The following is a 10,279-nucleotide window of genomic DNA, read 5'->3' on the forward strand; positions in this document are numbered from 1 at the left end:
GATGCTGAGAGACTGTTCCCCTGGCTGGAGAGTCTGGAACTAGGTGTCTTAGTCTCAGGATAAGGGGTCGGCCTTTTACATAGAAGATAGGAGATAGGAGCAGGAGTAGGCCATTCGGCCCATCGAGCCTGCTCCGCCATTCAATGCGATCATAATATAGGCTGATCATCCAAATTCAGTACCCTGTCCCTGCTTTCTCCCCATACCCCTTGATCCCTTTAGCCTTAAGAAATATATCCAACTCCTTCTTGAATATATTTAATGTGTTGGCCTCAACTGCCTTCTGTGGTAGAGAATTCCACAGGTTCACCACTCTCTGGGTGAAGAAATTCCTCCTCATCTCTGTCCTAAATGGCTTACCCCTTATCCTTAGACTGTGACCCCTGGTTCTGGACTCCGCGACCATCGGGAACATCCTTCCTGCATCTAGTCTGTCCAGTCCTGTCAGAATTTTATAAGTTTCAATGAGATTAGGACTGAGATAAGAAGAAGTTTCTTCACTCAGAGGGTTGTGAATCTTTGGAATTCTCTACCCCGGAGGGCTGTGGAGGCTGATTCACTGAGTATATTCAAGGCTGAGATAGATTTTTGGGCACCGAGGGATGTGGGGATAGGGCGGGCAAGTGGAGTTGATGATCAGCCATGATCTTATTGAATGGCGGAGCAGGCTTGAGGGGCCGAATGGCCGACTCCTGCTCCTATTTCTTATCTTCTTATGGTCTTATCATGGTTGATCTGTATCTTAACTCCATCCAACCACCTTGGCTCCAGATCCTTCTGTACCCTTGTCTAACAAAAATCGATCAATCTCAGGTTGCAAATTATTAATTGAGCGAGCATACACTGCTTTCTGTTGGAGAGAGTTCCAGACTTCTACCACCCTTTGTGTGGAGAAGTGTTTGCCAACTATTCTCCTGAATGGCCTGGATCTGATTTTAAGGTTATGTCCCCTTGTCCTAGACTCGCCCACCAGTGCAAAAAGTTTCTCTCTATCGACCCTATTAATTCATTTCAAAAATCCTTAAAAAAAACTCCAACAGATCATCCCTTAACCTTCTATATTCCAGGGAATACAAGCCTAGTTTATATAATCTCTTCCCATAATTTAACCCTTGGAGCTGTGGTAACATCGCTTACCTGTAAACTCTCATTACCTGTAAATGCTCGTTACCTGTAAACTCCCGTTACCTGTAAACTCTTGTTACCTGTAAACTCTCATTACCTGTAAACTCTTGTTACCTGTAAACTCCCGTTACCTGTAAATTCTCGTTACCTGTAAACTCTTGTTACCTGTAAACTCTCATTACCTGTAAACTCCCGTTACCTGTAAACTCTCGTTACCTGTAAACCCTCTTTACCTGTAAACTCTCTTTACCTGTAAACTCTCATTACCTGTAAACTCCCATTACCTGTAAACTCTCGTTACCTGTAAACTCCCGTTACCTGTAAACTCCCGTTACCTGTAAACTCTTGTTACCTGTAAACCCTCTTTACCTGTAAACTCTCGTTACCTGTAAACTCCCATTACCTGTAAACTCTCGTTACCTGTAAACTCCCGTTACCTGTAAACTCTCATTACCTGTAAACTCTCGTTACCTATAAACTCCCATTACCTGTAAACTCTCGTTACCTGTAAACTCCTGTTACCTGTAAACTCCCGTTACCTGTAAACTCTCTTTACCTGTAAACTCCCGTTACCTGTAAACTCTTTACCTGTAAACTCTCGTTACCTGTAAACTCTCGTTACTTGTAAACTCTTTACCAGTAAACTCTCATTACCTGTAAACTCTTTACCTGTAAACTCTCGTTACCTGTAAACTCTTTACCTGTAAGCTCTCATTACCTGTAAGCTCTCGTTACCTGTAAACTCTCTTTACCTGTAAACTCCCGTTACCTGTAAACTCCCATTACCTGTAAACTCTCGGTACCTGTAAACTCTCTTTACCTGTTAACTCCCGTTACCTAAAAACTCTCGTTAACTGTAAACTCTCGTTACCTGTAAACTCATTACCTGTAAACTCTCGTTACCTGTAAACTCTCGTTACCAGTAAACTCTCTTTACCTGTAAACTCTCGTTACCTGTAAACTCTCTTTACCAGTAAACTCTCGTTACCTGTAAACTCTCGTTACCTGTAACCTCTCGTTACCTGTAAACTCATTACCTGTAAACTCTCATTACCTGTAAACTCTCGTTACCTGTAAACTCTCATTACCTGTAAACTCTCGTTACCTGTAAACTCTCGTTACATGTAAACTCATTACCTGTAAACTCTCGTTACCTGTAAACTCATTACCTGTAAACTCTCATTACCTGTAAACTCTCGTTACCTGTAAACTCTCTTTACCTGTAAACTCCCATTACCTGTAAACTCCCGTTACCTGTAAACTCTCTTTACCTGTAAACTCCCATTACCTGTAAACTCCCGTTACCTGTAAACTCTCTTTACCTGTAAACTCCCATTACCTGTAAACTCCCATTACCTGTAAACTCTCGTTACCTGTAAACTCATTACCTGTAAACTCTCTTTACCTGTAAACTCCCATTACCTGTAAACTCCCATTACCTGTAAACTCTCGTTACCAGTAAACTCTCATTACCTGTAAACTCCCGTTACCTGTAAACTCTCTTTACCTGTAAACTCCCATTACCTGTAAACTCTCGTTACCTGTAAACTCCCATTACCTGTAAACTCTCATTACCTGTAAACTCTCATTACCTGTAAACTCTCGTTACCTGTAAACTCTCGTTACCTGTAAACTCCCATTACCTGTAAACTCTCGTTACCTGTAAACTCCCATTACCTGTAAACTCCCGTTACCTGTAAACTCTCGTTACCAGTAAACTCTCTTTACCAGTAAACTCCCGTTACCTGTAAACTCCCATTACCTGTAAACTCCCATTACCTGTAAACTCTCGTTACCTGTAAACTCCCATTACCTGTAAACTCTTGTTACCTGTAAACTCTCGTTACCTGTAAACTCCCATTACCTGTAAACTCCCGTTACCTGTAAACTCTCGTTACCTGTAAACTCCCGTTACCTGTAAACTCCCATTACCTGTAAACTCTCGTTACCTGTAAACTCCCATTACCTGTAAACTCTCGTTACCTGTAAACTCCCGTTACCTGTAAACTCCCGTTACCTGTAAACTCCCATTACCTGTAAACTCTCGTTACCTGTAAACTCCCGTTACCTGTAAACTCTCATTACCTGTAAACTCTCATTACCTGTAAACTCCCATTACCTGTAAACTCTCGTTACCTGTAAACTCCCGTTACCTGTAAACTCTCGTTACCTGTAAACTCCCGTTACCTGTAAACTCCCATTACCTGTAAACTCTCGTTACCTGTAAACTCCCATTACCTGTAAACTCTCGTTACCTGTAAACTCCCGTTACCTGTAAACTCCCGTTACCTGTAAACTCCCATTACCTGTAAACTCCCATTACCTGTAAACTCCCGTTACCTGTAAACTCTCGTTACCTGTAAACTCTCATTACCTGTAAACTCCCATTACCTGTAAACTCTCATTACCTGTAAACTCCCGTTACCTGTAAACTCTCGTTACCTGTAAACTCCCATTACCTGTAAACTCTCGTTACCTGTAAACTCCCATTACCAGTAAACTCTCTTTACCTGTAAACTCCCATTACCTGTAAACTCCCATTACCTGTAAACTCCCATTACCTGTAAACTCTCATTACCTGTAAACTCCCATTACCTGTAAACTCTCGTTACCTGTAAACTCCCATTACCTGTAAACTCTCGTTACCTGTAAACTCCCATTACCTGTAAACTCTCATTACCTGTAAGCTCTCGTTACCTGTAAACTCTCTTTACCTGTAAACTCCCGTTACCTGTAAACTCTCTTTACCTGTAAACTCCCATTACCTGTAAACTCTCGTTACCTGTAAACTCCCATTACCTGTAAACTCTCATTACCTGTAAACTCCCATTACCTGTAAACTCCCATTACCTGTAAACTCCCATTACCTGTAAACTCTCTTTACCTGTAAACTCTCGTTACCTGTAAACTCTCGTTACCTGTAAACTCTCGTTACCTGTAAACTCTCATTACCTGTAAACTCTCGTTACCTGTAAACTCCCATTACCTGTAAACTCTCTTTACCTGTAAACTCTCTTTACCTGTAAACTCCCATTACCTGTAAACTCTCATTACCTGTAAACTCCCATTACCTGTAAACTCCCATTACCTGTAAACTCCCATTACCTGTAAACTCTCTTTACCTGTAAACTCTCGTTACCTGTAAACTCTCGTTACCTGTAAACTCTCGTTACCTGTAAACTCTCGTTACCTGTAAACTCTCATTACCTGTAAACTCTCGTTACCTGTAAACTCCCATTACCTGTAAACTCTCTTTACCTGTAAACTCTCTTTACCTGTAAACTCCCATTACCTGTAAACTCTCATTACCTGTAAACTCCCATTACCTGTAAACTCCCATTACCTGTAAACTCCCATTACCTGTAAACTCTCTTTACCTGTAAACTCTCGTTACCTGTAAACTCTCGTTACCTGTAAACTCTCGTTACCTGTAAACTCTCATTACCTGTAAACTCTCGTTACCTGTAAGCTCTCGTTACCTGTAAACTCTCTTTACCTGTAAACTCTCGTTACCTGTAAACTCTCGTTACCTGTAAACTCTCTTTACCTGTAAACTCTCTTTACCTGTAAACTCTCGTTACCTGTAAACTCTCATTACCTGTAAACTCCCGTTACCTGTAAACTCTCGTTACCTGTTGGTCACCTTTCTCCACTGCAGGGTGTCAGCCCTAGTTTGTACTCTCACTTCTGAGTCAGAAGGTCATGGGTTCAAATTTTGTCTGATAACGCTTCTGTGAACCGCCTTGGGGACATTTTACTGCATTAAAATCGCTGTATTAATGCAAGTTGTTGTTCAAGTCCCACTCCAGAGGCTTGAGTGCTTAATCCAGGCTGACTCTCCCACTGGCACTCCCACTGAGGGAGTGCTGCACTGTCGGAGGTGCCGTCTTTCGGATGAGATGTTAAACTGAGGCCCCGTCTGCTCTCTCAGGTGTAACGTAAATGATCCATGACACTATTTTGAAGAAGAGCAGGGGAGGTTCTCCCCGGTGTCCTGGCCAATAATTATCCCTCAACCACCATCACTAAAACAGGTCATTTATGTCATTGCTGCCTGTGGGAGCTTGCTGTGCACAAATTGGCTGCTGCGTTTCGTACATTACAACAGTGACTACACTTCAAAAAGTACTTCAGTGGCTGTAAAGCGCTTTGAGACGTCCTGAGGTTGCGAAAGGCGCTATAGAAATGCAAGGGGAAAAATTCAGTTGTTTGCGCCTCCCGTTAGCGCCTTAAGAGGGCGCTAATGGGGCGCAAAGCAACTAGCGCCCGGGCGCGGCGATGTTTGCGCCGCTCGCGAAATTAACTAGGCATTTTGTGGCAGCGCTAAACACTACCGCCACGATCTCCTGCGCCGGCAGATTGTGACATCAGTCAAGTGCGCAATGCCCCGGTAATGCCCCGGACCGGATATTGAGTGGCGCCCCCTGCCTTACCACCTGCCGCTAGCAACGACAGGTTGAGGGGAGCGTTTTGCTGTCAGAAAGGGACTGGGGGAGCGCTATTTAAAGGCGACCGCTTCCTGCCTTTTTTTGTCGGTGACATTTTTGCACCACGTATTCTGAGAGAGAGAGAGAGACTTCTGGAGAGATTCAACGCTGTGTGAAGGAGTTTTGGGTACTGAGCAGCACTTTGCAGGTTCATTTTGATTTGCCCTTCCTTGCTTCGCCCGCGCTCTGAGGTAGCGCCTCGCTCCTCGGCCTTTGCACCTTAAGACAGGTGTGAAGCGTCTGATTTAGCGCTCCAATCACCTCCAGGGGCAATAAAAGCCAAGTTTGCTGTCGGAGGCGATAATTAGCGCCAGGCGCTAAACTTTGCGCACCGCCAATAATAGCGCCCCAAATGGGGCGATACTGAATTTTTTCCCCCAAGTCTTTTGTTTATTCCCATCATTCTTCCTGGTCTCTCTCTTTCTCTTAAAAAAAAATCAGATTGTGGAGCTCGCTGCCACGTGGAATGGTTGAAGCAAATAGCATTGACACATTCAAGGGCAGGCTTGATGCATACATGAAGCAGAGGGAATGGAGAACTATGGGGACAGGGTGGTAAGAGGTAATTAGAGTGGGAGGCACCTTGTGTGGAGTATAATCATTGGCATAGGCCAGTTGGGCCGAATGGCCTGTCTCTGTGCTGTAGGTTCGGTGTACTCCATAGGAACCAGCGTGCAAGGCCCAGCCAGCAGTGAAGGGCAGCACAAACTCTACGCTGTTAAGTGATTTCAATGGTAATCGTATATCTTTCTGCAGGGGGAGGATATGGTCGAGATATGCTATGAAGGCAGGGCAGGCAGGAATCGGGATCTAAGCATGGTGACACAAAAACAAAACCCGTGGGATTATTAGGGATTAATCGATTATGTACCGCAAACCGTACACTATAAGGGATCATTGCGGGTTTCTTGTCGACCCTAGATAAATAATTTTCATAAAAATGGGGGTTAAAAGTATTATGGGATGGATATATTGATTATAGATTAATGTGGGTTAAGAATATTTTATGTAATGAATTTGTTGATTATTAGGATAATGTGGGTTAATCATAGTATGTAATGAAGGTGAGGATTATAGATTAATGAGTATTATACATAGTATATGTAATGAAGATGGGGTTAGTCTATATATGGTGATTATACATGTATGTTGTATATATGTGGTATATTAGGATATGTGGACTATATCATGTATATGTACAACTGACTTACTCCATTTTGTGTCACCATGCTTAGATCCCGATTCCTGCCTGCCCTGCCTTCATAGCATATCTCTACCATATCTTCCCCCCGCAGAAAGATATACGATTACTATTGAAATCACTTAACAGCGTAGACTTTGTGCTGGAAATCTGAAATAAAGACAGAAAATGCTGGGAGCACTCAGCAGGTCAGGCAGCATCTGTGCAGCTAGAGGCAGAGTTAACAGAGAGGGTCATTTTAAGCTAACCCGCCAGTCAGGGACCTGACGGGATCAGGTGAAAGGCCGGTTTTTACACCCCGCCCAATATTACCCTCCCTTGACCTCAGTGGAGAGTGAAATCGGGCGGGGTGCGAAACTAGCGTAGCACCCGATCTCGTCAGTTTCTCAACGAGCGCATTAGGTTACAATTGCCCCCCCCCCCCCCCCCACCCCTCCCTCCTCACCCTCCCTCCTCACCCCTACGATTCTGGTCGATGACCTTTCATCGGAACAAGAAGAAGTTAGAGATTTAACAGTTTCTAAGCAAGTGTGGAGCCAGGGAAAAGGTGATGGGGCGGAGGCGGGTGGGGAGGGGTGGCAGGGGGAGGCAGTGGTGGGGAAGAACAAAGGGTGCAGATAGGGTGGAGGGCAGGTGTGATAAAATGACAAAAGGGATGACGGTGCCAGGCAAAATGAAGGGTTTTAAGGTAATTGGTAGAAGGATTAGCGGGGAGTTGAGGAGAACTTTCTTCACCCAGACGGTGGTGGGGGTTTGGATCTCACTGCCTGAAAGGGTGGTAGTGGCAGAAACCCTCATCACATTTAAAAAGTACTTGGATATGCACTTGAAGTGCCGTAACCTACAGGGCTACGGACCAAGAGCTGGAAAGTGGGATTAGGCTGGATAGCTCTTTTTCGGCCGGTACAGACACGACGGGCCGAATGGCCTCCTTCTGTGCCGTAAACTTCTATGATTCTATGTATGGGGCAAGTAAAGAGACAAAAAATAGATCCAGAGGCAGTTCGAAGGGCCAAGTGGCCTATTCCTGCTCCTATTTCTTATGTTCTAATGGTTACAGCAGAACCACCTGCTGCCCTGAGAAAATGGGAGCGGTGGTTACGATCTGAAATTGTTGAACTCAATGTTGAGGCCAGAGGGCTGTCAGTTAAAGCGTTGGTGAGTTGACTGAGTCACTTGCCCCTCCCTGTGTTAGTTGTTTGCACTGTCGGCCCGGGGGTATGTGTGTGTGATCTTCCCTACTCAGGACTGTCTTCAGCAGTCTAATTGCCCGTCACTGACATAAGAATCTGATACTATCCCTGAGGAAACAACGATTACTCAAATTTGTGCAGTAAATTACAGCTCGGTTTGCCGGCCAGCCACCTGAGCGGCAGATGTGTTCAAACCTGCCGTCCACCTGAGAAGTATGAATAGGATAATATCACAAGAATGTAGGGATAAGAGAAAGCCAACGAGCGCATCCAACTCGCCCGACCCCCCCCCCAGCACCTCCACCATCATTCAGGCCCATCCTGAAAAAAGTTTGTTTTCTTATCAGCGAACTCTCTCTGTCTCTCTCACCTTCAACCTTTGACCTCCAACCTCTTGCAGCAGCAGAGGTTATGGGGAGATTTAAAAGAGAGGTTCAAAATGATGAGAGGGTTTTTGAGAAGAAGAAACTGCTTCCAGCGGCAGAGGACACAGATTTAAGATCATTGACAAAAGAACCAGCGGGGGGACAAGGGAGAAAAACAAAATTTACGCAGCGAGTTGTTACGGTTTGGAACGCGCTGCCTGGAAGCAGATTCAATAGTAACTTTCAAAATGGAATTGGATAAATACTCGATGAAGGAAAATATTGCAGGGCTCTGGGGAAAGAGCACGGGGAAATGGCACTACTTGGACAGCTCTTTCAAAGAGCCGGCACAGGCACGATGGGCCGAATGGCCTCCTTCTGTGCTGTATCATTCTATGATCCTCTCCCCCTCCCTGTTTTGTCAATGCTGCTGCAGTCATTGCCACCCTCTGAACTCTCAGGGTCGCTGTGGGGGTTATTTTCCCGATCGGTGCTGCTTGCTTGTGAATATGTTCTAGATTCCTGTGCACGCTTTGAATCGCAGATGTTTGTGCGTTAGTCAGAAAATATGCCCCCATGCTTAGCAACACTCTAAGTACAATTGCTGAGACTTGATCTGCAACTTTGGTCCGGCAACGCCTCAATTTAAAAATTCTCATCCTAGTTGTCAAATTCTTTCATGGCCTCGCCCCTCCCGATCCCTGTAATCTCCTCCAGCCCTACAACTCTCCGAGATATCCGCGCTCCTCCAATTCTGGCCTCCTGCTCATCGCTCCACTATCCTAAGCTCTGGAATTCCCTCACTACACCTCTCCGCCTCTCTCTCCTCCTTTAAGACGCTCCTTAAAACCTACCTCTTTCAACCTGTCCTAATATCTCCTTCTGCAGTTCGGTGTCAAATTTTGTTTGATAATCGCTCCTGTGAAGCACCTTGGGACGTTTTATTATGTTAAAGGCGTTGTCCAAATGCAAGTTGTTGTTTGGTATTTAGCGGGAAATTCTAAACATGCTCGCGATCAAACAAAGAAAATCAGCTCAAGAGGAAATCTCATCCCTTTCTTCCTCTTAAGCTCCAAACACACCACCCTACACTCCTGCCCTTCACTTTGCATGTTCACGGTGTTGTCATTGACACTCATTGCACTGTGTCCCAACCCAACTCATACTGGACTCTGGAACGTCTCACCTCCCACTGTCTTCCTAGAGGACTGTCATAGCTGCTCAGTACAATGTCCTGCTAACCGTTCTTCACCAACCTGCAATGGCTTCCTGACCCGCAATGCATTGATTTCAAAATCCTTATGGACTCATTTATGAATCCGTCCATGGGTTCACTCCACCTTTACATTTGCAAACTCTGCTAACCCTTACCTCTCGACTCAGCTCTTCCTCTTCCAGCTCTGGTACAGGGACAGATACACACACAGTCATAGAAACATGAGCAAAAAGGGAGACTTGCATTTGTATATTTTTTTATTTATTCGTGTGATATGGGCATCGCTGGTAAGGCCGGCATTTATTGCCTAACCCTAATTGTCCTTGAGAAAGTGGTGGTGAAGAAATCAGTATTTGTAGGGAAATGGTGTTAGGGAAATTGACAGGATTGAAGGCCGATAAATCCCCAGGGCCTGATAATCTACATCCTAGGGTACTTAAGGAAGTGACCCTAGAAATAGTAGATGCATTGCTGGTCATCTTCCAAAATTCGATAGACTCTGGAACAGTTCCCATGGATTGGAGGGTAGCTAATGTTACCCCACTATTCAAAAAAGGTGGTAGAGAGAAAACGGGGAATTATAGACCGGTAAGCCTGACATCAGTAGTGGGGAAAATGCTAGAGTCCATTATAAAAGATGTAATAGCAGAGCACTTGGAAAACAGTGACAGGATCGGACAAAGTCAACATGG

At 44.7% G+C, this 10,279-nt stretch overlaps 1 protein-coding gene across 1 annotated transcript in view; it reads left to right on the top strand.

Moving 5' to 3' along the window:
• Positions 1–10,279, top strand: part of tlx2 (T cell leukemia homeobox 2) — a 97,277-nt gene that overhangs the window by 80,526 nt on the left and 6,472 nt on the right. The window lies entirely within an intron of this gene.

The sequence above is a fragment of the Somniosus microcephalus genome, chromosome 2 (genome assembly GCF_052327205.1).
Source record: "Somniosus microcephalus isolate GS21.2 chromosome 2, FLI_Smic_1.0, whole genome shotgun sequence".
In the NCBI taxonomy this organism is placed as follows: Eukaryota; Metazoa; Chordata; class Chondrichthyes; order Squaliformes; family Somniosidae; genus Somniosus; species Somniosus microcephalus.